Source organism: Phalangium opilio, unplaced genomic scaffold, assembly GCF_054372755.1.
Source record: "Phalangium opilio isolate 3A_F unplaced genomic scaffold, DU_Popi_V2 ptg000094l_1, whole genome shotgun sequence".
Classification (NCBI taxonomy): Eukaryota; Metazoa; Arthropoda; class Arachnida; order Opiliones; family Phalangiidae; genus Phalangium; species Phalangium opilio.
The window spans coordinates 7,057,905-7,081,920 of NW_028324199.1; the positions used below are offsets into that span (position 1 = coordinate 7,057,905).

Below are 24,016 nucleotides of genomic sequence, written 5' to 3' on the forward strand. Positions count from 1 at the left end.
CGATGGGTTAACCCACCTTGGTTACTACGGCCGTAAGAGACAATGAAAATAGAAATCTTCAAGATCTTCCCTACTAAGTAGCATTTTATTGTTGTCGAAATCTTCAACTTCCATTTTGCTTTCTCCAGATTCCCATTCGTCTAAGCAACCGAGAAAATCATCCTCTAGCCACTAGAAATAATTTATAGATCTTAAAATTTCTGGAATTATACATTTTGTTAGTTTTTGTACTTTAATACCTTAAAACGCCAGTGGGTTAAGTTCTTGAATGGTTCTAATTCAGGTTCCTTCTTTGTAAAGAATGCGTAGGTGTTAGAAATATTCCAGATATCTCTTCCGCTTTATCTCCAACCAATTGCTCGACAGCGTTGGCGCTAGTACTGCTCAGGATTTGAGTTGAAAGCTTTACTCTCATACAACTGTGTGCATTAGGATACACATGATTGTATGTCAACTTAGGCGCTAACCTTAGCAAGGACTTTGAATCAATTTCATAAGCATCAACTTTATGCTGCCATTGCAAATGTTTTCCATTTTATTTTAAAAAAAGTCTGATTGGTTTAACTGAACCATCTTTGTGTTTCTTCATTTTACCACTGTTGTTTAGTCCATTTTTAGATGTTTTATGTGACACGAAATACAAAGGTTCACAGTTATTGAAATGATTTTTGGTTTTATACCCCAATCTGTGATTGTTTACTTCTCTATCAATCTCCGTACAAATTTTAATTTATTTCATATTCGTGGAAGCTTTATCACATACCACAGCGATAATTCGAATCCCGCTGCCTATATTTTCTCGATCCCCTCCCAAATTAAGGAATATAACTCTTCTGCGTGTAGATTTCCACAAGGAATAAACGCGAATGGATACTTAAAATCGGTCGTCAGTCCTCTGACCATGAACTGAAGAATGTGATTTGCCAAGTTTATGTTTGCAATTTCAACCTTTCCTTTAATGTTATTTTCTAATTCAATCACTTTCTTTCGGAATTCATTAAGATTTGCAGCTCCAATTAATTCTCCTGTACTGCTGTTGATTCCTGTTTTATTTGAATTTCGTCAAGGATTAACGTGAAACACTTTTGGTGTTCGTCCAAATTTTTTATATAACACATGGTCCGTTGGTCTAGGGGTATGATACTCGCTTAGGGTGCGAGTGGTTCCGGGTTCAAATCCCGGACGGACCCGAGTTTTTGCAGAAGTAATTAAGTGGCTGTTTAAATGCAACTAACAACAGGGTAGACCTATGAGTTGAGCATTTTTAGTTACACACTTGGTCCGTTGGTCTAGGTGTATGATACTCGCTTTGGGTGCGAGTGGTCCCGGGTTCAAACCCCGGACGGACCCGAGTTTTTCAAAAGTAAATTAGTGACTATTTTAATGCTACTAACTACAGGGTAGGCCTATGAGTCGAGCATGTTTAGTTACACACATGGTCCGTCGGTCTAGGGGTATGTTACTCGCTAAGCATGCGAGTGGCCCCGGGTTCAAATCCTGGACGGACCCGTGTTTTTGCCGAAGAAATTTAGTGACTATTTAAAAGCAACTAACTACAGGGTAGACCTATGAGTTGAGCATTTTTAGTTACACACATGGTCCGTTGGTCTAGGGGTATGATACTCGCTTAGGATGCGAGTGGTTCCGGGTTCAAATCCCGGACGGACCCGAGTTTTGGGCGAAGTAATTTAGTGACTATTTAAAAGCAACTAACTACGGGGCAGACCTATGAGTTGAGCATTTTTAGTTACACATATGGTCCGTTGGTCTAGGGGTATGATACTGACTTTGGGTGCGAGTGGTCCCGGGTTCAAATCCCGGACGGGCCCGAGTTTTTGCAGAAGTAATTAAGTGGCTGTTAAAATGCAACTAACAACAGGGTAGACCTATGAGTTGAGCATTTTTAGTAACACACATGGTCCGTTGGACTAGGGGTATGATACTCGCTTAGGGTGCGAGTGGTCCCGGGTTCAAATCCCGGACGGACCCGAGTTTTTGCAAAAGTAAATTAGTGACTATTTAAAAGCAACTAACTACAGGGTAGACCTATGAGTTGAGCATTTTTAGTTACACACATGGTCCGTTGGTCTAGGGGTATGATACTCGCTTAGGGTGCGAGTGGTTCCGGGTTCAAATCCCGGACGGACCCGTGTTTTGGGCGAAGTAATTTAGTGACTATTTAAAAGCAACTAACTACGGGGTAGACCTATGAGTTGAGCATTTTTAGTTACACACATGGTCCGTTGGTCTAGGGGTATGATACTCGCTTTGGGTGCGAGTGGTCCCGGGTTCAAATCCCGGACGGGCCCGAGTTTTTGCAAAAGTAAATTAGTGACTATTGAAAAGCAACTAACTACAGGGTAGGTCTATGAGTTGAGCATTTTTAGTTAAACACATGGTCCGTTGGTCTAGGGGTATGATACTCGCTTAGGGTGAGAGTGGTTCCGGGTTCAAATCCCGGACGGACCCGTGTTTTGGGCGAAGTAATTTAGTGACTATTTAAAAGCAACTAACTACGGGGTAGACCTATGAGTTGAGCATTTTTAGTTACACACATGGTCCGTTGGTCTAGGGGTATGATACTCGCTTTGGGTGCGAGTGGTCCCGGGTGCAAATCCCGGACGGACCCGAGTTTTTGCAAAAGTAAATTAGTGACTATTTTAATGCAACTAACTACAGGGTAGGTCTATGAGTTGAGCATTTTTAGTTACACACATGGTCCGTTGGTCTAGGGGTATGATACTCGCTTAGGGTGCGAGTGGTCCCGGGCGCAAATCCCGGACGGACCCGAGTTTTTGCAAAAGTAAATTAGTGACTATTTTAATGCAACTAACTACAGGGTAGGTCTATGAGTTGAGCATTTTTAGTTACACACATGGTCCGTTGGTCTAGGGGTATGATACTCGCTTAGGGCGTGAGTGGTCCCGAGATAAAATCCCGGACGGACCCGAGTTTTTGCCGAAGTAATTTAGTGACTATTTAAAAGCAACTAACTACAGGGTAGACCTATGAGTTGAGCATTTTTAGTTACACACATGGTCCGTTGGTCTAGGGGTATGATACTCGCTTAGGGTGCGAGTGGTCCTGGGTTCAAATCCCGGACGGACCCGAGTTTTGGGCGAAGTAATTTAGTGACTATTTAAAAGCAACTAAATACAGGGTAGACCTATGAGTTGAGCATTTTTAGTTACACACATGGTCCGTTGGTCTAGGGGTATGATACTCGCTTAGGGCGTGAGTGGTCCCGAGATAAAATCCCGGACGGACCCGAGTTTTTGCCGAAGTAATTTAGTGACTATTTAAAAGCAACTACCTACAGGGTAGACCTATGAGTTGAGCATTTTTAGTAACGCACATGGTCCGTTGGACTAGGGGTATGATACTCGCTTAGGGTGCGAGTGGTCCCGGGTTCAAATCCCGGACGGACCCGAGTTTTGGGCGAAGTAATTTAGTGACTATTTAAAAGCAACTAAATACAGGGTAGACCTATGAGTTGAGCATTTTTAGTTACACACATGGTCCGTTGGTCTAGGGGTATGATACTCGCTTAGGGCGTGAGTGGTCCCGATATGAAATCCCGGACGGACCCGAGTTTTTGCCGAAGTAATTTAGTGACTATTTAAAAGCAACTACCTACAGGGTAGACCTATGAGTTGAGCATTTTTAGTAACGCACATGGTCCGTTGGACTAGGGGTATGATACTCGCTTAGGCTGCGAGTGGTCCCGGGTTCAAATCCCGGACGGACCCGAGTTTTTGCAAAAGTAAATTAGTGACTATTTAAAAGCAACTAACTACAGGGTAGACCTATGAGTTGAGCATTTTTAGTTACACACATGGTCCGTTGGTCTAGGGGTATGATACTCGCTTAGGGTGCGAGTGGTTCCGGGTTCAAATCCCGGACGGACCCGAGTTTTGGGCGAAGTAATTTAGTGACTATTTAAAAGCAACTAACTACGGGGTAGACCTATGAGTTGAGCATTTTTAGTTACACATATGGTCCGTTGGTCTAGGGGTATCATACTGGCTTTGGGTGCGAGTGGTCCCGGGTTCAAATCCCGGACGGGCCCGAGTTTTTGCAGAAGTAATTAAGTGGCTGTTTAAATGAAACTAACAACAAGGTAGACCTATGAGTTGAGCATTTTTAGTTACACACATGGTCCGTTGGTCTAGGTGTATGGTACTCGCTTTGGGTGCGAGTGGTCCCGGGTTCAAATCCCGGACGGACCCGAGTTTTTGCAAAAGTAAATTAGTGACTATTTTAATGCTACTAACTACAGGGTAGGCCTATGAGTCGAGCATGTTTAGTTACACACATGGTCCGTCGGTCTAGGGGTACGATACTCGCTAAGCATGCGAGTGGCCCCGGGTTCAAATCCCGGACGGACCCGTGTTTTTGCCGAAGTAATTTAGTGACTATTTAAAAGCAACTACCTACAGGGTAGACCTATGAGTTGAGCATTTTTAGTAACACACATGGTCCGTTGGACTAGGGGTATGATACTCGCTTAGGGCGCGAGTGGTCCCGGGTTCAAATCCCGGACGGACCCGAGTTTTTGCAAAAGTAAATTAGTGACTATTTAAAAGCAACTACCTACAGGGTAGACCTATGAGTTGAGCATTTTTAGTAACGCACATGGTCCGTTGGACTAGGGGTATGATACTCGCTTAGGGTGCGAGTGGTCCCGGGTTCAAATCCCGGACGGACCCGAGTTTTGGGCGAAGTAATTTAGTGACTATTTAAAAGCAACTAAATACAGGGTAGACCTATGAGTTGAGCATTTTTAGTTACACACATGGTCCGTTGGTCTAGGGGTATGATACTCGCTTAGGGCGTGAGTGGTCCCGAGATAAAATCCCGGACGGACCCGAGTTTTTGCCGAAGTAATTTAGTGACTATTTAAAAGCAACTACCTACAGGGTAGACCTATGAGTTGAGCATTTTTAGTAACGCACATGGTCCGTTGGACTAGGGGTATGATACTCGCTTAGGCTGCGAGTGGTCCCGGGTTCAAATCCCGGACGGACCCGAGTTTTTGCAAAAGTAAATTAGTGACTATTTAAAAGCAACTAACTACAGGGTAGACCTATGAGTTGAGCATTTTTAGTTACACACATGGTCCGTTGGTCTAGGGGTATGATACTCGCTTAGGGTGCGAGTGGTTCCGGGTTCAAATCCCGGACGGACCCGAGTTTTGGGCGAAGTAATTTAGTGACTATTTAAAAGCAACTAACTACGGGGTAGACCTATGAGTTGAGCATTTTTAGTAACACACATGGTCCGTTGGACTAGGGGTATGATACTCGCTTAGGGCGCGAGTGGTCCCGGGTTCAAATCCCGGACGGACCCGAGTTTTTGCAAAAGTAAATTAGTGACTATTTAAAAGCAACTACCTACAGGGTAGACCTATGAGTTGAGCATTTATAGTAACGCACATGGTCCGTTGGACTAGGGGTATGATACTCGCTTAGGGTGCGAGTGGTCCCGGGTTCAAATCCCGGACGGACCCGAGTTTTGGGCGAAGTAATTTAGTGACTATTTAAAAGCAACTAAATACAGGGTAGACCTATGAGTTGAGCATTTTTAGTTACACACATGGTCCGTTGGTCTAGGGGTATGATACTCGCTTAGGGCGTGAGTGGTCCCGAGATAAAATCCCGGACGGACCCGAGTTTTTGTCGAAGTAATTTAGTGACTATTTAAAAGCAACTACCTACAGGGTAGACCTATGAGTTGAGCATTTTTAGTAACGCACATGGTCCGTTGGACTAGGGGTATGATACTCGCTTAGGCTGCGAGTGGTCCCGGGTTCAAATCCCGGACGGACCCGAGTTTTTGCAAAAGTAAATTAGTGACTATTTAAAAGCAACTAACTACAGGGTAGACCTATGAGTTGAGCATTTTTAGTTACACACATGGTCCGTTGGTCTAGGGGTATGATACTCGCTTAGGGTGCGAGTGGTTCCGGGTTCAAATCCCGGACGGACCCGAGTTTTGGGCGAAGTAATTTAGTGACTATTTAAAAGCAACTAACTACGGGGTAGACCTATGAGTTGAGCATTTTTAGTTACACACATGGTCCGTTGGTCTAGGTGTATGGTACTCGCATTGGGTGCGAGTGGTCCCGGGTTCAAATCCCGGACGGACCCGAGTTTTTGCAAAAGTAAATTAGTGACTATTTTAATGCTACTAACTACAGGGTAGGCCTATGAGTCGAGCATGTTTAGTTACACACATGGTCCGTCGGTCTAGGGGTACGATACTCGCTAAGCATGCGAGTGGCCCCGGGTTCAAATCCCGGAGGGACCCGTGTTTTTGCCGAAGTAATTTAGTGACTATTTAAAAGCAACTACCTACAGGGTAGACCTATGAGTTGAGCATTTTTAGTAACACACATGGTCCGTTGGACTAGGGGTATGATACTCGCTTAGGGTGCGAGTGGTCCCGGGTTCAAATCCCGGACGGACCCGAGTTTTTGCAAAAGTAAATTAGTGACTATTTAAAAGCAACTAACTACAGGGTAGACCTATGAGTTGAGCATTTTTAGTTACACACATGGTCCGTTGGTCTAGGGGTATGATACTCGCTTAGGGTGCGAGTGGTTCCGGGTTCAAATCCCGGACGGACCCGTGTTTTGGGCGAAGTAATTTAGTGACTATTTAAAAGCAACTAACTACGGGGTAGACCTATGAGTTGAGCATTTTTAGTTACACACATGGTCCGTTGGTCTAGGGGTATGATACTCGCTTTGGGTGCGAGTGGTCTAGGGTTCAAATCCCGGACGGACCCGAGTTTTTGCAAAAGTAAATTAGTGACTATTGAAAAGCAACTAACTACAGGGTAGGTCTATGAGTTGAGCATTTTTAGTTAAACACATGGTCCGTTGGTCTAGGGGTATGATACTCGCTTAGGGTGAGAGTGGTTCCGGGTTCAAATCCCGGACGGACCCGTGTTTTGGGCGAAGTAATTTAGTGACTATTTAAAAGCAACTAACTACAGGGTAGACCTATGAGTTGAGCATTTTTAGTTACACACATGGTCCGTTGGTCTAGGGGTATGATACTCGCTTAGGGTGCGAGTGGTCCTGGGTTCAAATCCCGGACGGACCCGAGTTTTTGCAAAAGTAAATTAGTGACTATTTAAAAGCAACTAACTACAGGGTAGACCTATGAGTTGAGCATTTTTAGTTACACACATGGTCCGTTGGTCTAGGGGTATGATACTCGCTTAGGGTGCGAGTGGTTCCGGGTTCAAATCCCGGACGGACCCGGGTTTTGGGCGAAGTAATTTAGTGACTATTTAAAAGCAACTAACTACGGGGTAGACCTATGAGTTGAGCATTTTTAGTTACACACATGGTCCGTTGGTCTAGGTGTATGGTACTCGCTTTGGGTGCGAGTGGTCCCGGGTTCAAATCCCGGACGGACCCGAGTTTTTGCAAAAGTAAATTAGTGACTATTTTAATGCTACTAACTACAGGGTAGGCCTATGAGTCGAGCATGTTTAGTTACACACATGGTCCGTCGGTCTAGGGGTACGATACTCGCTAAGCATGCGAGTGGCCCCGGGTTCAAATCCCGGACGGACCCGTGTTTTTGCCGAAGTAATTTAGTGACTATTTAAAAGCAACTACCTACAGGGTAGACCTATGAGTTGAGCATTTTTAGTAACACACATGGTCCGTTGGACTAGGGGTATGATACTCGCTTAGGGTGCGAGTGGTCCCGGGTTCAAATCCCGGACGGACCCGAGTTTTTGCAAAAGTAAATTAGTGACTATTTAAAAGCAACTAACTACAGGGTAGACCTATGAGTTGAGCATTTTTAGTTACACACATGGTCCGTTGGTCTAGGGGTATGATACTCGCTTAGGGTGCGAGTGGTTCCGGGTTCAAATCCCGGACGGACCCGTGTTTTGGGCGAAGTAATTTAGTGACTATTTAAAAGCAACTAACTACGGGGTAGACCTATGAGTTGAGCATTTTTAGTTACACACATGGTCCGTTGGTCTAGGGGTATGATACTCGCTTTGGGTGCGAGTGGTCCCGGGTTCAAATCCCGGACGGACCCGAGTTTTTGCAAAAGTAAATTAGTGACTATTGAAAAGCAACTAACTACAGGGTAGGTCTATGAGTTGAGCATTTTTAGTTAAACACATGGTCCGTTGGTCTAGGGGTATGATACTCGCTTAGGGTGAGAGTGGTTCCGGGTTCAAATCCCGGACGGACCCGTGTTTTGGGCGAAGTAATTTAGTGACTATTTAAAAGCAACTAACTACAGGGTAGACCTATGAGTTGAGCATTTTTAGTTACACACATGGTCCGTTGGTCTAGGGGTATGATACTCGCTTAGGGTGCGAGTGGTCCTGGGTTCAAATCCCGGACGGACCCGAGTTTTGGGCGAAGTAATTTAGTGACTATTTAAAAGCAACTAAATACAGGGTAGACCTATGAGTTGAGCATTTTTAGTTACACACATGGTCCGTTGGTCTAGGGGTATGATACTCGCTTAGGGTGCGAGTTGTCCTGGGTTCAAATCCCGGACGGACCCGAGCTTTGGGCGAAGTAATTTAGTGACTATTTAAAAGCAACTAAATACAGGGTAGACCTATGAGTTGAGCATTTTTAGTTACACACATGGTCTGTTGGTCTAGGGGTATGATACTCGCTTTGGGTGCGAGTGATCCCGGGTTCAAACCCCGGACGGACCCGAGTTTTTGCAGAAGTAATTAAGTGGCTATTTAAATGCAACTAACAACAAGGTAGGCCTACGAGTTGAGCATGTTTCAGTATCATTCATGGTCCGTTGGTCTAGGGGTATGATACTCGCTTAGGGTGCGAGTGGTCCCGGGTTCAAATCCCGGACGGACCCGAGTTTTTGCCGAAGTAATTTAGTGACTATTTAAAAGCAACTAACTACAGGGTAGACCTATGAGTTGAGCATTTTTAGTAACACACATGGTCCGTTGGTCTAGGGGTATGATACTCGCTTTGGGTGCGAGTGGTCCCGGGTTCAAATCTCGGACGGACCCGAGTTTTTGCAGAAATAATTAAGTGGCTATTTGAATGCAACTAACAACAAGGTAGGCCTATGAGTTGAGCATGTTTCAGTATCATTCATGGTCCGTTGGTATAGGGGGTATGATACTCGCTTCGGGTGTGAGTGGTCCCGGGTTCAATTCCCGGACGGACCCGAGTTTTTGCAAAAGTAAATTAGTGACTATTTTAATGCAACTAACTACAGGGTAGGCCTATGAGTCGAGCATGTTTAATTACACACATGGTCCGTCGGTCTAGGGGTATCATACTCGCTAAGCATGCGAGAGGCCCCGGGTTCAAATCCCGGACGGACCCGAGTTTTTGCCGAAGTAATTTAGTGACTATTTAAAAGCAACTAAATACAGGGTAGACCTATGAGTTGAGCATTTTTAGTTACACACATGGTCTGTTGGTCTAGGGGTATGATACTCGCTTTGGGTGCGAGTGATCCCGGGTTCAAACCCCGGACGGACCCGAGTTTTTGCAGAAGTAATTAAGTGGCTATTTAAATGCAACTAACAACAAGGTAGGCCTACGAGTTGAGCATGTTTCAGTATCATTCATGGTCCGTTGGTCTAGGGGTATGATACTCGCTTAGGGTGCGAGTGGTCCCGGGTTCAAATCCCGGACGGACCCGAGTTTTTGCAGAAGTAATTAAGTGGCTATTTAAATGCAACTAACAACAAGGTAGGCCTACGAGTTGAGCATGTTTCAGTATCATTCATGGTCCGTTGGTCTAGGGGTATGATACTCGCTTAGGGTGCGAGTGGTCCCGGGTTCAAATCCCGGACGGACCCGAGTTTTTGCCGAAGTAATTTAGTGACTATTTAAAAGCAACTATTTACAGGGTAGACCTAAGAGTTGAGCATTTTTAGTAACACACATGGTCCGTTGGTCTAGGGGTATGATACTCGCTTTGGGTGCGAGTGGTCCCGGGTTCAAATCTCGGACGGACCCGAGTTTTTGCAGAAGTAATTAAGTGGCTATTTGAATGCAACTAACAACAAGGTAGGCCTATGAATTGAGCATGTTTCAGTATCATTCATGGTCCGTTGGTCTAGGGGGTATGATACTCGCTTCGGGTGTGAGTAGTCCCGGGTTCAATTCCCGGACGGACCCGAGTTTTTGCAAAAGTAAATTAGTGACTATTTTAATGCAACTAACTACAGGGTAGGCCTATGAGTCGAGCATGTTTAATTACACACATGGTCCGTCGGTCTAGGAGTATCATACTCGCTAAGCATGCGAGAGGCCCCGGGTTCAAATCCCGGACGGACCCGTGTTTTTGCAGAAGTAATTTAGTTACTATTTAAATGCAACTAACTACAGGGTAGGTCTATGAGTTGAGCATTTTTAGTTACACACATGGTCCGTCGGTCTAGGAGTATCATACTCGCTAAGCATGCGAGAGGCCCCGGGTTCAAATCCCGGACGGACCAGAGTTTTTGCCGAAGTAATTTAGTGACTATTTAAAAGCAACTAACTACAGGGTAGACCTATAAGTTGAGCATTTTTAGTTACACACATGGTCCGTTGGTCTAGGGGTATGATACTCGCTTTGGGTGCGAGTGGTCCTGGGTTCAAATGCCGGACGGACCCGAGTTTTTGCAGAAGTAATTAAGTGGCTATTTAAATGCAACTAACAACAAGGTAGGCCTATGAGTTGAGCATGTTTCAGTATCATTCATGGTCCGTTGGTCTAGGGGTATGATACTCGCTTAGAGCGTGAGTGGTCCCGAGATAAAATCCCGGACGGACCCGAGTTTTGCCGAAGTAATTTAGTGACTATTTAAAAGCAACTAACTACAGGGTAGACCTATGAGTTGAGCATTTTTAGTTACACACATGGTCCGTTGGTCTAGGGGTATGATACTCGCTTTGGGTGCGAGTGGTCCCGGGTTCAAATCCCGGACGGACCCGAGTTTTTGCAGAAGTAATTAAGTGGCTATTTGAATGCAACTAACAACAAGGTAGGCCTATGAGTTGAGCATGTTTCTGAATCATTCATGGTCCGTTGGTCTAGGGGTATGATACTCGCTTCGGGTGTGAGTGGTCCCGGGTTCAAATCCCGGACGGACCCGAGTTTTTGCAAAAGTAAATTAGTGACTATTTTAATGCAACTAACTACAGGGTAGGCCTGAGTTGAGCATGTTTCAGTATCATTCATGGTCCGTTGGTCTAGGGGTATGATACTCGCTTCGGGTGTGAGTGGTCCCGGGTTCAAATCCCGGACGGACCCGAGTTTTTGCAAAAGTAAATTAGTGACTATTTTAATGCAACTAACTACAGGGTAGGCCTATGAGTCGAGCATGTTTAGTTACACACATGGTCCGTCGGTTTAGGGGTATGATACTCGCTAAGCATGCGAGAGGCCCCGGGTTCAAATTCCGGACGGACCCGTGTTTTTGCAGAAGTAATTTAGTTACTATTTAAATGCAACTAACTACAGGGTAGGTCAATGAGTTGAGCATTTTTAGTTACACACATGGTCCGTTGGTCTAGGGGTATGATACTCGCTTAGGGTGCGAGTGGTCCTGGGTTCAAATCCCGGACGGACCCGAGTTTTTGCAAAAGTAAATTAGTGACTATTTAAAAGCAACTAACTACAGGGTAGACCTATGAGTTGAGCATTTTTAGTTACACACATGGTCCGTTGGTCTAGGGGTATGATACTCGCTTAGGGTGCGAGTGGTTCCGGGTTCAAATCCCGGACGGACCCGAGTTTTGGGCGAAGTAATTTAGTGACTATTTAAAAGCAACTAACTACGGGGTAGACCTATGAGTTGAGCATTTTTAGTTACACACATGGTCCGTTGGTCTAGGTGTATGGTACTCGCTTTGGGTGCGAGTGGTCCCGGGTTCAAATCCCGGACGGACCCGAGTTTTTGCAAAAGTAAATTAGTGACTATTTTAATGCTACTAACTACAGGGTAGGCCTATGAGTCGAGCATGTTTAGTTACACACATGGTCCGTCGGTCTAGGGGTACGATACTCGCTAAGCATGCGAGTGGCCCCGGGTTCAAATCCCGGACGGACCCGTGTTTTTGCCGAAGTAATTTAGTGACTATTTAAAAGCAACTACCTACAGGGTAGACCTATGAGTTGAGCATTTTTAGTAACACACATGGTCCGTTGGACTAGGGGTATGATACTCGCTTAGGGTGCGAGTGGTCCCGGGTTCAAATCCCGGACGGACCCGAGTTTTTGCAAAAGTAAATTAGTGACTATTTAAAAGCAACTAACTACAGGGTAGACCTATGAGTTGAGCATTTTTAGTTACACACATGGTCCGTTGGTCTAGGGGTATGATACTCGCTTAGGGTGCGAGTGGTTCCGGGTTCAAATCCCGGACGGACCCGTGTTTTGGGCGAAGTAATTTAGTGACTATTTAAAAGCAACTAACTACGGGGTAGACCTATGAGTTGAGCATTTTTAGTTACACACATGGTCCGTTGGTCTAGGGGTATGATACTCGCTTTGGGTGCGAGTGGTCCCGGGTTCAAATCCCGGACGGACCCGAGTTTTTGCAAAAGTAAATTAGTGACTATTGAAAAGCAACTAACTACAGGGTAGGTCTATGAGTTGAGCATTTTTAGTTAAACACATGGTCCGTTGGTCTAGGGGTATGATACTCGCTTAGGGTGAGAGTGGTTCCGGGTTCAAATCCCGGACGGACCCGTGTTTTGGGCGAAGTAATTTAGTGACTATTTAAAAGCAACTAACTACAGGGTAGACCTATGAGTTGAGCATTTTTAGTTACACACATGGTCCGTTGGTCTAGGGGTATGATACTCGCTTAGGGTGCGAGTGGTCCTGGGTTCAAATCCCGGACGGACCCGAGTTTTGGGCGAAGTAATTTAGTGACTATTTAAAAGCAACTAAATACAGGGTAGACCTATGAGTTGAGCATTTTTAGTTACACACATGGTCCGTTGGTTTAGGGGTATGATACTCGCTTAGGGTGCGAGTTGTCCTGGGTTCAAATCCCGGACGGACCCGAGCTTTGGGCGAAGTAATTTAGTGACTATTTAAAAGCAACTAAATACAGGGTAGACCTATGAGTTGAGCATTTTTAGTTACACACATGGTCTGTTGGTCTAGGGGTATGATACTCGCTTTGGGTGCGAGTGATCCCGGGTTCAAACCCCGGACGGACCCGAGTTTTTGCAGAAGTAATTAAGTGGCTATTTAAATGCAACTAACAACAAGGTAGGCCTACGAGTTGAGCATGTTTCAGTATCATTCATGGTCCGTTGGTCTAGGGGTATGATACTCGCTTAGGGTGCGAGTGGTCCCGGGTTCAAATCCCGGACGGACCCGAGTTTTTGCCGAAGTAATTTAGTGACTATTTAAAAGCAACTAACTACAGGGTAGACCTATGAGTTGAGCATTTTTAGTAACACACATGGTCCGTTGGTCTAGGGGTATGATACTCGCTTTGGGTGCGAGTGGTCCCGGGTTCAAATCTCGGACGGACCCGAGTTTTTGCAGAAATAATTAAGTGGCTATTTGAATGCAACTAACAACAAGGTAGGCCTATGAGTTGAGCATGTTTCAGTATCATTCATGGTCCGTTGGTATAGGGGGTATGATACTCGCTTCGGGTGTGAGTGGTCCCGGGTTCAATTCCCGGACGGACCCGAGTTTTTGCAAAAGTAAATTAGTGACTATTTTAATGCAACTAACTACAGGGTAGGCCTATGAGTCGAGCATGTTTAATTACACACATGGTCCGTCGGTCTAGGGGTATCATACTCGCTAAGCATGCGAGAGGCCCCGGGTTCAAATCCCGGACGGACCCGAGTTTTTGCCGAAGTAATTTAGTGACTATTTAAAAGCAACTAAATACAGGGTAGACCTATGAGTTGAGCATTTTTAGTTACACACATGGTCTGTTGGTCTAGGGGTATGATACTCGCTTTGGGTGCGAGTGATCCCGGGTTCAAACCCCGGACGGACCCGAGTTTTTGCAGAAGTAATTAAGTGGCTATTTAAATGCAACTAACAACAAGGTAGGCCTACGAGTTGAGCATGTTTCAGTATCATTCATGGTCCGTTGGTCTAGGGGTATGATACTCGCTTAGGGTGCGAGTGGTCCCGGGTTCAAATCCCGGACGGACCCGAGTTTTTGCAGAAGTAATTAAGTGGCTATTTAAATGCAACTAACAACAAGGTAGGCCTACGAGTTGAGCATGTTTCAGTATCATTCATGGTCCGTTGGTCTAGGGGTATGATACTCGCTTAGGGTGCGAGTGGTCCCGGGTTCAAATCCCGGACGGACCCGAGTTTTTGCCGAAGTAATTTAGTGACTATTTAAAAGCAACTATTTACAGGGTAGACCTAAGAGTTGAGCATTTTTAGTAACACACATGGTCCGTTGGTCTAGGGGTATGATACTCGCTTTGGGTGCGAGTGGTCCCGGGTTCAAATCTCGGACGGACCCGAGTTTTTGCAGAAGTAATTAAGTGGCTATTTGAATGCAACTAACAACAAGGTAGGCCTATGAATTGAGCATGTTTCAGTATCATTCATGGTCCGTTGGTCTAGGGGGTATGATACTCGCTTCGGGTGTGAGTAGTCCCGGGTTCAATTCCCGGACGGACCCGAGTTTTTGCAAAAGTAAATTAGTGACTATTTTAATGCAACTAACTACAGGGTAGGCCTATGAGTCGAGCATGTTTAATTACACACATGGTCCGTCGGTCTAGGAGTATCATACTCGCTAAGCATGCGAGAGGCCCCGGGTTCAAATCCCGGACGGACCCGTGTTTTTGCAGAAGTAATTTAGTTACTATTTAAATGCAACTAACTACAGGGTAGGTCTATGAGTTGAGCATTTTTAGTTACACACATGGTCCGTCGGTCTAGGAGTATCATACTCGCTAAGCATGCGAGAGGCCCCGGGTTCAAATCCCGGACGGACCAGAGTTTTTGCCGAAGTAATTTAGTGACTATTTAAAAGCAACTAACTACAGGGTAGACCTATAAGTTGAGCATTTTTAGTTACACACATGGTCCGTTGGTCTAGGGGTATGATACTCGGTTTGGGTGCGAGTGGTCCTGGGTTCAAATGCCGGACGAACCCGAGTTTTTGCAGAAGTAATTAAGTGGCTATTTAAATGCAACTAACAACAAGGTAGGCCTATGAGTTGAGCATGTTTCAGTATCATTCATGGTCCGTTGGTCTAGGGGTATGATACTCGCTTAGAGCGTGAGTGGTCCCGAGATAAAATCCCGGACGGACCCGAGTTTTGCCAAAGTAATTTAGTGACTATTTAAAAGCAACTAACTACAGGGTAGACCTATGAGTTGAGCATTTTTAGTTACACACATGGTCCGTTGGTCTAGGGGTATGATACTCGCTTTGGGTGCGAGTGGTCCCGGGTTCAAATCCCGGACGGACCCGAGTTTTTGCAGAAGTAATTAAGTGGCTATTTGAATGCAACTAACAACAAGGTAGGCCTATGAGTTGAGCATGTTTCTGAATCATTCATGGTCCGTTGGTCTAGGGGTATGATACTCGCTTCGGGTGTGAGTGGTCCCGGGTTCAAATCCCGGACGGACCCGAGTTTTTGCAAAAGTAAATTAGTGACTATTTTAATGCAACTAACTACAGGGTAGGCCTGAGTTGAGCATGTTTCAGTATCATTCATGGTCCGTTGGTCTAGGGGTATGATACTCGCTTCGGGTGTGAGTGGTCCCGGGTTCAAATCCCGGACGGACCCGAGTTTTTGCAAAAGTAAATTAGTGACTATTTTAATGCAACTAACTACAGGGTAGGCCTATGAGTCGAGCATGTTTAGTTACACACATGGTCCGTCGGTTTAGGGGTATGATACTCGCTAAGCATGCGAGAGGCCCCGGGTTCAAATTCCGGACGGACCCGTGTTTTTGCAGAAGTAATTTAGTTACTATTTAAATGCAACTAACTACAGGGTAGGTCAATGAGTTGAGCATTTTTAGTTACACACATGGTCCGTTGGTCTAGGGGTATGATACTCGCTTAGGGCGTGAGTGGTCCCGAGATAAAATCCCGGACGGACCAGAGTTTTTGCCGAAGTAATTTAGTGACTATTTAAAAGCAACTAACTACAGGGTAGACCTATGAGTTGAGCATTTTTAGTTACACACATGGTCCGTTGGTCTAGGGGTATGATACTCGCTTTGGGTGCGAGTGGTCCCGGGTTCAAATCCCGGACGGACCCGAGTTTTTGCAGAAGTAATTAAGTGGCTATTTTAATGCAACTAACTACAGGGTAGGCCTATGAGTTGAGCATGTTTCAGTATCATTCATGGTCCGTTGGTCTAGGGGTATGATACTCGCTTCGGGTGTGAGTGGTCCCGGGTTCAAATCCCGGACGGACCCGAGTTTTTGCAAAAGTAAATTAGTGGCTATTTTAATGCAACTAACTACAGGGTAGGCCTATGAGTCGAGCATGTTTAGTTACACACATGGTCCGTCGGTCTAGGGGTATGATACTCGCTAAGCATGCGAGAGGCCCCGGGTTCAAATCCCGGACGGACCCGTGTTTTTGCAGAAGAAATTTAGTTACTATTTAAAAGCAACTAACTACAGGGTAGACTTATGAGTTGAGCATTTTTAGTTACACATGGTCCGATGGTCTAGGGGTATGATACTCGCTTTGGGTGCAAGTGGTCCCGGGTTCAAATACCGGACGGACCCGAGTTTTTGCAGAAGTAATTAAGTGGCTATTTGAATGCAACTAACAACAAGGTAGGCCTATGAGTTGAGCATGTTTCTGAATCATTCATGTTCCGTTGGTCTAGGGGTATGATACTCGCTTCGGGTGTGAGTGGTCCCGGGTTCAAATCCCGGACGGACCTGAGTTTTTGCAAAAGTAAATTAGTGACTATTTTAATGCAACTAACTACAGGGTAGGCCTATGAGTCGAGCATGTTTAGTTACACACATGGTCCGTCGGTCTAGGGGTATGATACTCGCTAAGCATGCGAGAGGCCCCGGGTTCAAATCCCGGACGGACCCGTGTTTTTGCAGAAGTAATTTAGTTACTATTTAAATGCAACTAACTACAGGGTAGGTCAATGAGTTGAGCATTTTTAGTTACACACATGGTCCGTTGGTCTAGGGGTATGATACTCGCTTAGGGCGTGAGTGGTCCCGAGATAAAATCCCGGACGGACCAGAGTTTTTGCCGAAGTAATTTAGTGACTATTTAAAAGCAACTAACTACAGGGTAGACCTATGAGTTGAGCATTTTTAGTTACACACATGGTCCGTTGGTCTAGGGGTATGATACTCGCTTTGGGTGCGAGTGGTCCCGGGTTCAAATCCCGGACGGACCCGAGTTTTTGCAGAAGTAATTAAGTGGCTATTTTAATGCAACTAACTACAGGGTAGGCCTATGAGTTGAGCATGTTTCAGTATCATTCATGGTCCGTTGGTCTAGGGGTATGATACTCGCTTAGGGTGCGAGTGGTCCCGGGTTCAAATCCCGGACGGACCCGAGTTTTGCCGAAGTAATTTAGTGACTATTTAAAAGCAACTAACTACAGGGTAGACCTATGAGTTGAGCATTTTTAGTAACACACATGGTCCGTTGGTCTAGGGGTATGATACTCGCTTTGGGTGCGAGTGGTCCCGAGATAAAATCCCAGACGAACCAGAGTTTTTGCCGAAGTAATTAAGTGGCTATTTGAATGCAACTAACAACAAGGTAGGCCTATGAGTTGAGCATGTTTCAGTATCATTCATGGTCCGTTGGTCTAGGGGTATGATACTCGCTTAGGGTGCGAGTGGTCCTGGGTTCAAATCCCGGACGGACCCGAGTTTTGGGCGAAGTAATTTAGTGACTATTTAAAAGCAACTAAATACAGGGTAGACCTATGAGTTGAGCATTTTTAGTAACACACATGGTCCGTTGGTCTAGGGGTATGATACTTGCTTTGGGTGCGAGTGGTCCCGGGTTCAAATCCCGGACGGACCCGAGGTTTTGCAGAAGTAATTAAGTGGCTATTTAAATGCAACTAACAACAAGGTAGGCCTATGAGTTGAGCATGTTTCAGTATCATTCATGGTCCGTTGGTCTAGGGGTATGATACTCGCATAGGGTGCGAGTGGTCCGGGTTCAAATCCCGGACGGACCCGAGTTTTGGGCGAAGTAATTTAGTGACTATTTAAAAGCAACTAAATACAGGGTAGACCTATGAGTTGAGCATTTTTAGTAACACACATGGTCCGTTGGTCTAGGGGTATGATACTCGCTTTGGGTGCGAGTGGTCCCGGGTTCAAATCCCGGACGGACCCGAGGTTTTGCAGAAGTAATTAAGTGGCTATTTAAATGCAACTAACAACAAGGTAGGCCTATGAGTTGAGCATGTTTCAGTATCATTCATGGTCCGTTGGTCTAGGGGTATGATACTCGCATAGGGTGCGAGTGGTCCGGGTTCAAATCCCGGACGGACCCGAGTTTTTACAGAAGTAATTAAGTGGCTATTTAAATGCAACTAACAACAAGGAAGCCTATGAGTTGAGCATGTTTCAGTATCATTCATGGTCCGTTGGTCTAGGGGTATGATACTCGCTTAGGGTGCGAGTGGTCCCGGGTTCAAATCCCGGACGGACCCGAGGTTTTGCAGAAGTAATTAAGTGGCTATTTAAATGCAACTAACAACAACCTAGGCCTATGAGTTGAGCATGTTTCAGTATCATTCATGGTCCGTTGGTCTAGGGGTATGATACTCGCATAGGGTGCGAGTGGTCCGGGTTCAAATCCCGGACAGACCCGAGTTTTTGCAGAAGTAATTTAGTGGCTATTTAAATGCAACTAACAACAAGGTAGGCCTATGAGTTGAGCATGTTTCAGTATCATTCATGGTCCGTTGGTCTAGGGGTATGATACTCGCTTCGGGTGTGAGTGGTCCCGGGTTCAAATCCCGGACGGCCCCGAGTTTTTGCAAAAGTAAATTAGTGACTATTTTAATGCAACTAACCACAGGGTAGGCCTATGAGTCGAGCATGTTTAGTTACACACATGGTCCGTCGGTCTAGGGGTATGATACTCGCTAAGCATGCGAGAGGCCTCGGGTTCAAATACCGGACGGACCCGTGTTTTTGCAGAAGTAATTTAGTTACTATTTAAATGCAACTAACTACAGGGTAGGTCTATGAGTTGAGCATTTTTAGTTACACATAAGGTCCGTTGGTCTAGGGGTATGATACTCCCTTAGGGCGTGAGTGGTCCCGAGATAAAATCCCGGACGGACCAGAGTTTTTGCAAAAGTAAATTAGTGACTATTTTAATGCAACTAACTACAGGGTAGGCCTATGAGTCGAGTATGTTTAGTTACACACATGGTCCGTCGGTCTAGGGGTATGATACTCGCTAAGCATGCGAGAGGCCCCGGGTTCAAATCCCGGAAGGACCCGTGTTTTTGCAGAAGTAATTTAGTTACTATTTAAATGCAACTAACTACAGGGTAGGTCAATGAGTTGAGCATTTTTAGATACACACATGGTCCGTTGTTCTAGGGGTATGATACTCCCTTAGGGCGTGAGTGGTCCCGAGATAAAATCCCGGACGGACCAGAGTTTTTGCAAAAGTAAATTAGTGACTATTTTAATGCAACTAACTACAGGGTAGGCCTATGAGTCGAGCATGTTTAGTTACACACATGGTCCGTCGGTCTAGGGGTATGATACTCGCTAAGCATGCGAGAGGCCCCGGGTTCAAATCCCGGACGGACCCGTGTTTTTGCAGAAGTAATTTAGTTACTATTTAAATGCAACTAACTACAGGGTAGGTCTATGAGTTGAGCATTTTTAGTTACACACATGGTCCGTTGGTCTAGGGGTATGATACTCGCTTAGGGCGTGAGTGGTCCCGAGATAAAATCCCGGACGGAACAGAGTTTTTGCCGAAGTAATTTAGTGACTATTTAAAAGCAACTAACTACAGGGTAGACATATGAGTTGAGCATTTTTAGTTACACACATGGTCCGTTGGTCTAGGGGTATGATACTCGCTTTGGGTGCGAGTGGTCCCGGGTTCAAATACCGGACGGACCCGAGTTTTTGCAGAAGTAATTAAGTGGCTATTTGAATGCAACTAACAACAAGGTAGGCCTATGAGTTGAGCATGTTTCAGTATCATTAATGGTCCGTTGGTCTAGGGGTATGATACTCGCTCAGGGTGCGAGTGGTCCCGGGTTCAAATCCCGGACGGACCAGAGTTTTTGCCGAAGTAATTTAGTGACTATTTAAAAGCAACTAACTACAGGGTAGACCTATGAGTTGAGCATTTTCAGTTACACACATGGTCCGTTGGTCTAGGGGTATGATACTCGCTTAGGGCGTGAGTGGTCCCGAGATAAAATCCCGGACGAACCAGAGTTTTTGCCGAAGTAATTAAGTGGCTATTTAAATGCAACTAACAACAAGGTAGGCCTATGAGTTGAGCATGTTTCAGTATCATTCATGGTCCGTTGGTCTAGGGGTATGATACTCGCTTAGGGTGCGAGTGGTCCCGGGTTCAAATCCCGGACGGACCCGAGTTTTTGCAAAAGTAAATTAGTGACTATTTAAATGCAACTAACTACAGGGTAGGTCTATGAGTTGAGGATTTTTAGTTACACACATGGTCCGTTGGTCTAGGGGTATGATACTCCCTTAGGGCGTGAGTGGTCCCGAGATAAAATCCCGGACGGACCAGAGTTTTTGCAAAAGTAAATTAGTGACTATTTTAATGCAACTAACTACAGGGTAGGCCTATGAGTCGAGCATGTTTAGTTACACACATGGTCCGTCGGTCTAGGGGTATGATACTCGCTAAGCATGCGAGAGGCCCCGGGTTCAAATCCCGGACGGACCCGTGTCTTTGCAGAAGTAATTTAGTTACTATTTAAATGCAACTAACAACATAGTAGGCCTATGAGTTGAGCCTGTTTCAGTATCATTCATGGTCCGTTGGTCTAGGGGTATGATACTCGCTTAGGGTGCGAGTGGTCCCGGGTTCAAATCCCGGACGGACCAGAGTTTTTGCCGAAGTAATTTAGTGACTATTTAAAAGCAACTAACTACAGGGTAGACCTATGAGTTGAGCATTTTCAGTTACACACATGGTCCGTTGGTCTAGGGGTATGATACTCGCTTAGGGCGTGAGTGGTCCCGAGATAAAATCCCGGACGAACCAGAGTTTTTGCCGAAGTAATTAAGTGGCTATTTGAATGCAACTAACAACAAGGTAGGCCTATGAGTTGAGCATGTTTCAGTATCATTCATGGTCCGTTGGTCTAGGGGTATGATACTCGCTTAGGGTGCGAGTGGTCCTGGGTTCAAATCCCGGACGGACTCGAGTTTTGGGCGAAGTAATTTAGTGACTATTTAAAAGCAACTAAATGCAGGGTAGACCTATGAGTTGAGCATTTTCAGATACACACATGGTCCGTTGGTCTAGGGGTATGATACTCGCTTTGGGTGCGAGTGGTCCCGGGTTCAAACCCCGGACGGACCCGAGTTTTTGCAGAAGTAATTAAGTGGCTATTTAAATGCAACTAACAACAAGGTAGGCCTATGAGTTGAGCATGTTTCAGTATCATTTATGGTCCGTTGGTCTAGGGGTATGATACTCGCTTAGGGTGCGAGTGGTCCCGGGTTCAAATCCCGGACGGACCCGAGTTTTTGCAGAAGTAATTAAGTGGCTATTTAAATGCAACTAACAACAAGGTAGGCCTATGAGTTGAGCATTTTTAGTAACACACATGGTCCTTTGGTCTAGGGGTATGATACTCGGTTTGGGTGCGAGTGGTCCCGGGTTCAAATCCCGGACGGACCCGAGTTTTTGCAGAAGTAATTTAGTGGCTATTTAAATGCAACTAACAACAAGGTAGGCCTATGAGTTGAGCATGTTTCAGTATCATTCATGGTCCGTTGGTCTAGGGGTATGATACTCGCTTCGGGTGTGAGTGGTCCCGGGTTCAATTCCCGGACGGACCCGAGTTTTTGCAAACGTAAATTAGTGGCTATTTAAATGCAACTAACAACAAGGTAGGCCTATGAGTTGAGCATGTTTCAGTATCATTCATGGTCCGTTGGTCTAGGGGTATGATACTCGCTAAGCATGCGAGAGGCCCCGGGTTCAATTTCCGGACGGACCCGAGTTTTTGCAGAAGTAATTTAGTGGCTATTTAAATGCAACTAACAACAAGGTAGGCCTATGAGTTGAGCATGTTTCAGTATCATTCATGGTCCGTTGGTCTAGGGGTATGATACTCGCTTAGGGTGCGAGTGGTCCTGGGTTCAAATCCCGGACGGACCCGAGTTTTGGGCGAAGTAATTTAGTGACTATTTAAAAGCAACTAAATACAGGGTAGACCTATGAGTTGAGCATTTTTAGTAACACACATGGTCCGTTGGTCTAGGGGTATGATACTCGCTTTGGGTGCGAGTGGTCCCGGGTTCAAATCCCGGACGGACCCGAGTTTTTACAGAAGTAATTAAGTGGCTATTTAAATGCAACTAACAACAAGGAAGCCTATGAGTTGAGCATGTTTCAGTATCATTCATGGTCCGTTGGTCTAGGGGTATGATACTCGCTTAGGGTGCGAGTGGTCCCGGGTTCAAATCCCGGACGGACCCGAGGTTTTGCAGAAGTAATTAAGTGGCTATTTAAATGCAACTAACAACAACCTAGGCCTATGAGTTGAGCATGTTTCAGTATCATTCATGGTCCGTTGGTCTAGGGGTATGATACTCGCATAGGGTGCGAGTGGTCCGGGTTCAAATCCCGGACAGACCCGAGTTTTTGCAGAAGTAATTTAGTGGCTATTTAAATGCAACTAACAACAAGGTAGGCCTATGAGTTGAGCATGTTTCAGTATCATTCATGGTCCGTTGGTCTAGGGGTATGATACTCGCTTCGGGTGTGAGTGGTCCCGGGTTCAAATCCCGGACGGACCCGAGTTTTTGCAAAAGTAAATTAGTGACTATTTTAATGCAACTAACCACAGGGTAGGCCTATGAGTCGAGCATGTTTAGTTACACACATGGTCCGTCGGTCTAGGGGTATGATACTCGCTAAGCATGCGAGAGGCCTCGGGTTCAAATACCGGACGGACCCGTGTTTTTGCAGAAGTAATTTAGTTACTATTTAAATGCAACTAACTACAGGGTAGGTCTATGAGTTGAGCATTTTTAGTTACACATAAGGTCCGTTGGTCTAGGGGTATGATACTCCCTTAGGGCGTGAGTGGTCCCGAGATAAAATCCCGGACGGACCAGAGTTTTTGCAAAAGTAAATTAGTGACTATTTTAATGCAACTAACTACAGGGTAGGCCTATGAGTCGAGTATGTTTAGTTACACACATGGTCCGTCGGTCTAGGGGTATGATACTCGCTAAGCATGCGAGAGGCCCCGGGTTCAAATCCCGGAAGGACCCGTGTTTTTGCAGAAGTAATTTAGTTACTATTTAAATGCAACTAACTACAGGGTAGGTCTATGAGTTGAGCATTTTTAGATACACACATGGTCCGTTGTTCTAGGGGTATGATACTCCCTTAGGGCGTGAGTGGTCCCGAGATAAAATCCCGGACGGACCAGAGTTTTTGCAAAAGTAAATTAGTGACTATTTTAATGCAACTAACTACAGGGTAGGCCTATGAGTCGAGTATGTTTAGTTACACACATGGTCCGTCGGTCTAGGGGTATGATACTCGCTAAGCATGCGAGAGGCCCCGGGTTCAAATCCCGGAAGGACCCGTGTTTTTGCAGAAGTAATTTAGTTACTATTTAAATGCAACTAACTACAGGGTAGGTCAATGAGTTGAGCATTTTTAGATACACACATGGTCCGTTGTTCTAGGGGTATGATACTCCCTTAGGGCGTGAGTGGTCCCGAGATAAAATCCCGGACGGACCAGAGTTTTTGCAAAAGTAAATTAGTGACTATTTTAATGCAACTAACTACAGGGTAGGCCTATGAGTCGAGCATGTTTAGTTAC

The 24,016-nt window shown here is 45.4% G+C and overlaps 81 non-coding genes across 81 annotated transcripts; all 81 read left to right on the plus strand.

The window, feature by feature from the left end:
• Positions 1 to 1,118: 1,118 nt before the first annotated feature.
• Positions 1,119 to 1,190, plus strand: TRNAP-AGG (transfer RNA proline (anticodon AGG)). The gene has a single exon. It is a non-coding gene; the product is annotated as a tRNA-Pro (tRNA).
• A 407-nt stretch (positions 1,191 to 1,597) lies between these two features.
• Positions 1,598 to 1,669, plus strand: TRNAP-AGG (transfer RNA proline (anticodon AGG)). Its single transcript has one exon. It is a non-coding gene; the product is annotated as a tRNA-Pro (tRNA).
• A 248-nt stretch (positions 1,670 to 1,917) lies between these two features.
• TRNAP-AGG (transfer RNA proline (anticodon AGG)) lies at positions 1,918 to 1,989 on the plus strand. The gene has a single exon. It is a non-coding gene; the product is annotated as a tRNA-Pro (tRNA).
• An 88-nt stretch (positions 1,990 to 2,077) lies between these two features.
• On the plus strand, positions 2,078 to 2,149 carry TRNAP-AGG (transfer RNA proline (anticodon AGG)). Its single transcript has one exon. It is a non-coding gene; the product is annotated as a tRNA-Pro (tRNA).
• An 88-nt stretch (positions 2,150 to 2,237) lies between these two features.
• Positions 2,238 to 2,309, plus strand: TRNAP-UGG (transfer RNA proline (anticodon UGG)). The gene has a single exon. It is a non-coding gene; the product is annotated as a tRNA-Pro (tRNA).
• Positions 2,310 to 2,397: 88 nt separating this feature from the next.
• TRNAP-AGG (transfer RNA proline (anticodon AGG)) lies at positions 2,398 to 2,469 on the plus strand. Its single transcript has one exon. It is a non-coding gene; the product is annotated as a tRNA-Pro (tRNA).
• A 568-nt stretch (positions 2,470 to 3,037) lies between these two features.
• On the plus strand, positions 3,038 to 3,109 carry TRNAP-AGG (transfer RNA proline (anticodon AGG)). The gene has a single exon. It is a non-coding gene; the product is annotated as a tRNA-Pro (tRNA).
• A 248-nt stretch (positions 3,110 to 3,357) lies between these two features.
• Positions 3,358 to 3,429, plus strand: TRNAP-AGG (transfer RNA proline (anticodon AGG)). The gene has a single exon. It is a non-coding gene; the product is annotated as a tRNA-Pro (tRNA).
• A 408-nt stretch (positions 3,430 to 3,837) lies between these two features.
• TRNAP-AGG (transfer RNA proline (anticodon AGG)) lies at positions 3,838 to 3,909 on the plus strand. The gene has a single exon. It is a non-coding gene; the product is annotated as a tRNA-Pro (tRNA).
• A 568-nt stretch (positions 3,910 to 4,477) lies between these two features.
• On the plus strand, positions 4,478 to 4,549 carry TRNAP-AGG (transfer RNA proline (anticodon AGG)). Its single transcript has one exon. It is a non-coding gene; the product is annotated as a tRNA-Pro (tRNA).
• Positions 4,550 to 4,637: 88 nt separating this feature from the next.
• Positions 4,638 to 4,709, plus strand: TRNAP-AGG (transfer RNA proline (anticodon AGG)). The gene has a single exon. It is a non-coding gene; the product is annotated as a tRNA-Pro (tRNA).
• Positions 4,710 to 5,117: 408 nt separating this feature from the next.
• TRNAP-AGG (transfer RNA proline (anticodon AGG)) lies at positions 5,118 to 5,189 on the plus strand. The gene has a single exon. It is a non-coding gene; the product is annotated as a tRNA-Pro (tRNA).
• An 88-nt stretch (positions 5,190 to 5,277) lies between these two features.
• Positions 5,278 to 5,349, plus strand: TRNAP-AGG (transfer RNA proline (anticodon AGG)). The gene has a single exon. It is a non-coding gene; the product is annotated as a tRNA-Pro (tRNA).
• Positions 5,350 to 5,437: 88 nt separating this feature from the next.
• TRNAP-AGG (transfer RNA proline (anticodon AGG)) lies at positions 5,438 to 5,509 on the plus strand. Its single transcript has one exon. It is a non-coding gene; the product is annotated as a tRNA-Pro (tRNA).
• Positions 5,510 to 5,917: 408 nt separating this feature from the next.
• On the plus strand, positions 5,918 to 5,989 carry TRNAP-AGG (transfer RNA proline (anticodon AGG)). Its single transcript has one exon. It is a non-coding gene; the product is annotated as a tRNA-Pro (tRNA).
• Positions 5,990 to 6,397: 408 nt separating this feature from the next.
• On the plus strand, positions 6,398 to 6,469 carry TRNAP-AGG (transfer RNA proline (anticodon AGG)). Its single transcript has one exon. It is a non-coding gene; the product is annotated as a tRNA-Pro (tRNA).
• Positions 6,470 to 6,557: 88 nt separating this feature from the next.
• Positions 6,558 to 6,629, plus strand: TRNAP-AGG (transfer RNA proline (anticodon AGG)). Its single transcript has one exon. It is a non-coding gene; the product is annotated as a tRNA-Pro (tRNA).
• Positions 6,630 to 6,877: 248 nt separating this feature from the next.
• TRNAP-AGG (transfer RNA proline (anticodon AGG)) lies at positions 6,878 to 6,949 on the plus strand. The gene has a single exon. It is a non-coding gene; the product is annotated as a tRNA-Pro (tRNA).
• An 88-nt stretch (positions 6,950 to 7,037) lies between these two features.
• TRNAP-AGG (transfer RNA proline (anticodon AGG)) lies at positions 7,038 to 7,109 on the plus strand. Its single transcript has one exon. It is a non-coding gene; the product is annotated as a tRNA-Pro (tRNA).
• An 88-nt stretch (positions 7,110 to 7,197) lies between these two features.
• On the plus strand, positions 7,198 to 7,269 carry TRNAP-AGG (transfer RNA proline (anticodon AGG)). Its single transcript has one exon. It is a non-coding gene; the product is annotated as a tRNA-Pro (tRNA).
• Positions 7,270 to 7,677: 408 nt separating this feature from the next.
• TRNAP-AGG (transfer RNA proline (anticodon AGG)) lies at positions 7,678 to 7,749 on the plus strand. Its single transcript has one exon. It is a non-coding gene; the product is annotated as a tRNA-Pro (tRNA).
• An 88-nt stretch (positions 7,750 to 7,837) lies between these two features.
• On the plus strand, positions 7,838 to 7,909 carry TRNAP-AGG (transfer RNA proline (anticodon AGG)). The gene has a single exon. It is a non-coding gene; the product is annotated as a tRNA-Pro (tRNA).
• An 88-nt stretch (positions 7,910 to 7,997) lies between these two features.
• Positions 7,998 to 8,069, plus strand: TRNAP-UGG (transfer RNA proline (anticodon UGG)). The gene has a single exon. It is a non-coding gene; the product is annotated as a tRNA-Pro (tRNA).
• Positions 8,070 to 8,157: 88 nt separating this feature from the next.
• TRNAP-AGG (transfer RNA proline (anticodon AGG)) lies at positions 8,158 to 8,229 on the plus strand. The gene has a single exon. It is a non-coding gene; the product is annotated as a tRNA-Pro (tRNA).
• An 88-nt stretch (positions 8,230 to 8,317) lies between these two features.
• Positions 8,318 to 8,389, plus strand: TRNAP-AGG (transfer RNA proline (anticodon AGG)). Its single transcript has one exon. It is a non-coding gene; the product is annotated as a tRNA-Pro (tRNA).
• An 88-nt stretch (positions 8,390 to 8,477) lies between these two features.
• On the plus strand, positions 8,478 to 8,549 carry TRNAP-AGG (transfer RNA proline (anticodon AGG)). The gene has a single exon. It is a non-coding gene; the product is annotated as a tRNA-Pro (tRNA).
• Positions 8,550 to 8,637: 88 nt separating this feature from the next.
• Positions 8,638 to 8,709, plus strand: TRNAP-UGG (transfer RNA proline (anticodon UGG)). Its single transcript has one exon. It is a non-coding gene; the product is annotated as a tRNA-Pro (tRNA).
• Positions 8,710 to 8,798: 89 nt separating this feature from the next.
• On the plus strand, positions 8,799 to 8,870 carry TRNAP-AGG (transfer RNA proline (anticodon AGG)). Its single transcript has one exon. It is a non-coding gene; the product is annotated as a tRNA-Pro (tRNA).
• An 88-nt stretch (positions 8,871 to 8,958) lies between these two features.
• On the plus strand, positions 8,959 to 9,030 carry TRNAP-UGG (transfer RNA proline (anticodon UGG)). The gene has a single exon. It is a non-coding gene; the product is annotated as a tRNA-Pro (tRNA).
• An 89-nt stretch (positions 9,031 to 9,119) lies between these two features.
• Positions 9,120 to 9,192, plus strand: TRNAP-CGG (transfer RNA proline (anticodon CGG)). The gene has a single exon. It is a non-coding gene; the product is annotated as a tRNA-Pro (tRNA).
• Positions 9,193 to 9,440: 248 nt separating this feature from the next.
• Positions 9,441 to 9,512, plus strand: TRNAP-UGG (transfer RNA proline (anticodon UGG)). Its single transcript has one exon. It is a non-coding gene; the product is annotated as a tRNA-Pro (tRNA).
• Positions 9,513 to 9,601: 89 nt separating this feature from the next.
• TRNAP-AGG (transfer RNA proline (anticodon AGG)) lies at positions 9,602 to 9,673 on the plus strand. The gene has a single exon. It is a non-coding gene; the product is annotated as a tRNA-Pro (tRNA).
• Positions 9,674 to 9,762: 89 nt separating this feature from the next.
• TRNAP-AGG (transfer RNA proline (anticodon AGG)) lies at positions 9,763 to 9,834 on the plus strand. The gene has a single exon. It is a non-coding gene; the product is annotated as a tRNA-Pro (tRNA).
• An 88-nt stretch (positions 9,835 to 9,922) lies between these two features.
• On the plus strand, positions 9,923 to 9,994 carry TRNAP-UGG (transfer RNA proline (anticodon UGG)). Its single transcript has one exon. It is a non-coding gene; the product is annotated as a tRNA-Pro (tRNA).
• Positions 9,995 to 10,083: 89 nt separating this feature from the next.
• TRNAP-CGG (transfer RNA proline (anticodon CGG)) lies at positions 10,084 to 10,156 on the plus strand. Its single transcript has one exon. It is a non-coding gene; the product is annotated as a tRNA-Pro (tRNA).
• A 728-nt stretch (positions 10,157 to 10,884) lies between these two features.
• Positions 10,885 to 10,956, plus strand: TRNAP-UGG (transfer RNA proline (anticodon UGG)). The gene has a single exon. It is a non-coding gene; the product is annotated as a tRNA-Pro (tRNA).
• An 89-nt stretch (positions 10,957 to 11,045) lies between these two features.
• Positions 11,046 to 11,117, plus strand: TRNAP-CGG (transfer RNA proline (anticodon CGG)). The gene has a single exon. It is a non-coding gene; the product is annotated as a tRNA-Pro (tRNA).
• An 87-nt stretch (positions 11,118 to 11,204) lies between these two features.
• On the plus strand, positions 11,205 to 11,276 carry TRNAP-CGG (transfer RNA proline (anticodon CGG)). The gene has a single exon. It is a non-coding gene; the product is annotated as a tRNA-Pro (tRNA).
• Positions 11,277 to 11,524: 248 nt separating this feature from the next.
• On the plus strand, positions 11,525 to 11,596 carry TRNAP-AGG (transfer RNA proline (anticodon AGG)). Its single transcript has one exon. It is a non-coding gene; the product is annotated as a tRNA-Pro (tRNA).
• An 88-nt stretch (positions 11,597 to 11,684) lies between these two features.
• On the plus strand, positions 11,685 to 11,756 carry TRNAP-AGG (transfer RNA proline (anticodon AGG)). The gene has a single exon. It is a non-coding gene; the product is annotated as a tRNA-Pro (tRNA).
• Positions 11,757 to 12,164: 408 nt separating this feature from the next.
• Positions 12,165 to 12,236, plus strand: TRNAP-AGG (transfer RNA proline (anticodon AGG)). The gene has a single exon. It is a non-coding gene; the product is annotated as a tRNA-Pro (tRNA).
• Positions 12,237 to 12,324: 88 nt separating this feature from the next.
• On the plus strand, positions 12,325 to 12,396 carry TRNAP-AGG (transfer RNA proline (anticodon AGG)). The gene has a single exon. It is a non-coding gene; the product is annotated as a tRNA-Pro (tRNA).
• Positions 12,397 to 12,484: 88 nt separating this feature from the next.
• TRNAP-UGG (transfer RNA proline (anticodon UGG)) lies at positions 12,485 to 12,556 on the plus strand. The gene has a single exon. It is a non-coding gene; the product is annotated as a tRNA-Pro (tRNA).
• An 88-nt stretch (positions 12,557 to 12,644) lies between these two features.
• TRNAP-AGG (transfer RNA proline (anticodon AGG)) lies at positions 12,645 to 12,716 on the plus strand. Its single transcript has one exon. It is a non-coding gene; the product is annotated as a tRNA-Pro (tRNA).
• An 88-nt stretch (positions 12,717 to 12,804) lies between these two features.
• TRNAP-AGG (transfer RNA proline (anticodon AGG)) lies at positions 12,805 to 12,876 on the plus strand. Its single transcript has one exon. It is a non-coding gene; the product is annotated as a tRNA-Pro (tRNA).
• An 88-nt stretch (positions 12,877 to 12,964) lies between these two features.
• TRNAP-AGG (transfer RNA proline (anticodon AGG)) lies at positions 12,965 to 13,036 on the plus strand. The gene has a single exon. It is a non-coding gene; the product is annotated as a tRNA-Pro (tRNA).
• Positions 13,037 to 13,124: 88 nt separating this feature from the next.
• On the plus strand, positions 13,125 to 13,196 carry TRNAP-UGG (transfer RNA proline (anticodon UGG)). The gene has a single exon. It is a non-coding gene; the product is annotated as a tRNA-Pro (tRNA).
• Positions 13,197 to 13,285: 89 nt separating this feature from the next.
• Positions 13,286 to 13,357, plus strand: TRNAP-AGG (transfer RNA proline (anticodon AGG)). The gene has a single exon. It is a non-coding gene; the product is annotated as a tRNA-Pro (tRNA).
• An 88-nt stretch (positions 13,358 to 13,445) lies between these two features.
• TRNAP-UGG (transfer RNA proline (anticodon UGG)) lies at positions 13,446 to 13,517 on the plus strand. Its single transcript has one exon. It is a non-coding gene; the product is annotated as a tRNA-Pro (tRNA).
• Positions 13,518 to 13,606: 89 nt separating this feature from the next.
• On the plus strand, positions 13,607 to 13,679 carry TRNAP-CGG (transfer RNA proline (anticodon CGG)). The gene has a single exon. It is a non-coding gene; the product is annotated as a tRNA-Pro (tRNA).
• A 248-nt stretch (positions 13,680 to 13,927) lies between these two features.
• Positions 13,928 to 13,999, plus strand: TRNAP-UGG (transfer RNA proline (anticodon UGG)). Its single transcript has one exon. It is a non-coding gene; the product is annotated as a tRNA-Pro (tRNA).
• An 89-nt stretch (positions 14,000 to 14,088) lies between these two features.
• TRNAP-AGG (transfer RNA proline (anticodon AGG)) lies at positions 14,089 to 14,160 on the plus strand. The gene has a single exon. It is a non-coding gene; the product is annotated as a tRNA-Pro (tRNA).
• Positions 14,161 to 14,249: 89 nt separating this feature from the next.
• Positions 14,250 to 14,321, plus strand: TRNAP-AGG (transfer RNA proline (anticodon AGG)). Its single transcript has one exon. It is a non-coding gene; the product is annotated as a tRNA-Pro (tRNA).
• An 88-nt stretch (positions 14,322 to 14,409) lies between these two features.
• On the plus strand, positions 14,410 to 14,481 carry TRNAP-UGG (transfer RNA proline (anticodon UGG)). Its single transcript has one exon. It is a non-coding gene; the product is annotated as a tRNA-Pro (tRNA).
• Positions 14,482 to 14,570: 89 nt separating this feature from the next.
• On the plus strand, positions 14,571 to 14,643 carry TRNAP-CGG (transfer RNA proline (anticodon CGG)). Its single transcript has one exon. It is a non-coding gene; the product is annotated as a tRNA-Pro (tRNA).
• Positions 14,644 to 15,371: 728 nt separating this feature from the next.
• TRNAP-UGG (transfer RNA proline (anticodon UGG)) lies at positions 15,372 to 15,443 on the plus strand. Its single transcript has one exon. It is a non-coding gene; the product is annotated as a tRNA-Pro (tRNA).
• An 89-nt stretch (positions 15,444 to 15,532) lies between these two features.
• On the plus strand, positions 15,533 to 15,604 carry TRNAP-CGG (transfer RNA proline (anticodon CGG)). The gene has a single exon. It is a non-coding gene; the product is annotated as a tRNA-Pro (tRNA).
• An 87-nt stretch (positions 15,605 to 15,691) lies between these two features.
• TRNAP-CGG (transfer RNA proline (anticodon CGG)) lies at positions 15,692 to 15,763 on the plus strand. The gene has a single exon. It is a non-coding gene; the product is annotated as a tRNA-Pro (tRNA).
• A 408-nt stretch (positions 15,764 to 16,171) lies between these two features.
• TRNAP-UGG (transfer RNA proline (anticodon UGG)) lies at positions 16,172 to 16,243 on the plus strand. The gene has a single exon. It is a non-coding gene; the product is annotated as a tRNA-Pro (tRNA).
• Positions 16,244 to 16,332: 89 nt separating this feature from the next.
• Positions 16,333 to 16,404, plus strand: TRNAP-CGG (transfer RNA proline (anticodon CGG)). Its single transcript has one exon. It is a non-coding gene; the product is annotated as a tRNA-Pro (tRNA).
• A 407-nt stretch (positions 16,405 to 16,811) lies between these two features.
• Positions 16,812 to 16,883, plus strand: TRNAP-CGG (transfer RNA proline (anticodon CGG)). The gene has a single exon. It is a non-coding gene; the product is annotated as a tRNA-Pro (tRNA).
• Positions 16,884 to 17,291: 408 nt separating this feature from the next.
• On the plus strand, positions 17,292 to 17,363 carry TRNAP-UGG (transfer RNA proline (anticodon UGG)). Its single transcript has one exon. It is a non-coding gene; the product is annotated as a tRNA-Pro (tRNA).
• Positions 17,364 to 17,452: 89 nt separating this feature from the next.
• Positions 17,453 to 17,524, plus strand: TRNAP-AGG (transfer RNA proline (anticodon AGG)). The gene has a single exon. It is a non-coding gene; the product is annotated as a tRNA-Pro (tRNA).
• A 248-nt stretch (positions 17,525 to 17,772) lies between these two features.
• TRNAP-AGG (transfer RNA proline (anticodon AGG)) lies at positions 17,773 to 17,844 on the plus strand. The gene has a single exon. It is a non-coding gene; the product is annotated as a tRNA-Pro (tRNA).
• Positions 17,845 to 17,932: 88 nt separating this feature from the next.
• On the plus strand, positions 17,933 to 18,004 carry TRNAP-UGG (transfer RNA proline (anticodon UGG)). The gene has a single exon. It is a non-coding gene; the product is annotated as a tRNA-Pro (tRNA).
• An 89-nt stretch (positions 18,005 to 18,093) lies between these two features.
• TRNAP-AGG (transfer RNA proline (anticodon AGG)) lies at positions 18,094 to 18,164 on the plus strand. Its single transcript has one exon. It is a non-coding gene; the product is annotated as a tRNA-Pro (tRNA).
• Positions 18,165 to 18,252: 88 nt separating this feature from the next.
• On the plus strand, positions 18,253 to 18,324 carry TRNAP-UGG (transfer RNA proline (anticodon UGG)). The gene has a single exon. It is a non-coding gene; the product is annotated as a tRNA-Pro (tRNA).
• Positions 18,325 to 18,413: 89 nt separating this feature from the next.
• Positions 18,414 to 18,484, plus strand: TRNAP-AGG (transfer RNA proline (anticodon AGG)). Its single transcript has one exon. It is a non-coding gene; the product is annotated as a tRNA-Pro (tRNA).
• An 88-nt stretch (positions 18,485 to 18,572) lies between these two features.
• TRNAP-AGG (transfer RNA proline (anticodon AGG)) lies at positions 18,573 to 18,644 on the plus strand. The gene has a single exon. It is a non-coding gene; the product is annotated as a tRNA-Pro (tRNA).
• A 249-nt stretch (positions 18,645 to 18,893) lies between these two features.
• On the plus strand, positions 18,894 to 18,965 carry TRNAP-CGG (transfer RNA proline (anticodon CGG)). Its single transcript has one exon. It is a non-coding gene; the product is annotated as a tRNA-Pro (tRNA).
• A 1,209-nt stretch (positions 18,966 to 20,174) lies between these two features.
• Positions 20,175 to 20,246, plus strand: TRNAP-AGG (transfer RNA proline (anticodon AGG)). Its single transcript has one exon. It is a non-coding gene; the product is annotated as a tRNA-Pro (tRNA).
• Positions 20,247 to 20,495: 249 nt separating this feature from the next.
• TRNAP-AGG (transfer RNA proline (anticodon AGG)) lies at positions 20,496 to 20,567 on the plus strand. The gene has a single exon. It is a non-coding gene; the product is annotated as a tRNA-Pro (tRNA).
• Positions 20,568 to 20,976: 409 nt separating this feature from the next.
• Positions 20,977 to 21,048, plus strand: TRNAP-AGG (transfer RNA proline (anticodon AGG)). Its single transcript has one exon. It is a non-coding gene; the product is annotated as a tRNA-Pro (tRNA).
• A 249-nt stretch (positions 21,049 to 21,297) lies between these two features.
• Positions 21,298 to 21,369, plus strand: TRNAP-AGG (transfer RNA proline (anticodon AGG)). The gene has a single exon. It is a non-coding gene; the product is annotated as a tRNA-Pro (tRNA).
• Positions 21,370 to 21,457: 88 nt separating this feature from the next.
• Positions 21,458 to 21,529, plus strand: TRNAP-UGG (transfer RNA proline (anticodon UGG)). The gene has a single exon. It is a non-coding gene; the product is annotated as a tRNA-Pro (tRNA).
• Positions 21,530 to 21,618: 89 nt separating this feature from the next.
• On the plus strand, positions 21,619 to 21,690 carry TRNAP-AGG (transfer RNA proline (anticodon AGG)). Its single transcript has one exon. It is a non-coding gene; the product is annotated as a tRNA-Pro (tRNA).
• A 249-nt stretch (positions 21,691 to 21,939) lies between these two features.
• Positions 21,940 to 22,011, plus strand: TRNAP-CGG (transfer RNA proline (anticodon CGG)). The gene has a single exon. It is a non-coding gene; the product is annotated as a tRNA-Pro (tRNA).
• Positions 22,012 to 22,261: 250 nt separating this feature from the next.
• Positions 22,262 to 22,333, plus strand: TRNAP-AGG (transfer RNA proline (anticodon AGG)). The gene has a single exon. It is a non-coding gene; the product is annotated as a tRNA-Pro (tRNA).
• An 88-nt stretch (positions 22,334 to 22,421) lies between these two features.
• Positions 22,422 to 22,493, plus strand: TRNAP-UGG (transfer RNA proline (anticodon UGG)). The gene has a single exon. It is a non-coding gene; the product is annotated as a tRNA-Pro (tRNA).
• An 88-nt stretch (positions 22,494 to 22,581) lies between these two features.
• TRNAP-AGG (transfer RNA proline (anticodon AGG)) lies at positions 22,582 to 22,653 on the plus strand. Its single transcript has one exon. It is a non-coding gene; the product is annotated as a tRNA-Pro (tRNA).
• Positions 22,654 to 22,902: 249 nt separating this feature from the next.
• TRNAP-CGG (transfer RNA proline (anticodon CGG)) lies at positions 22,903 to 22,974 on the plus strand. Its single transcript has one exon. It is a non-coding gene; the product is annotated as a tRNA-Pro (tRNA).
• The last annotated feature ends 1,042 nt before the right edge of the window (positions 22,975 to 24,016 follow it).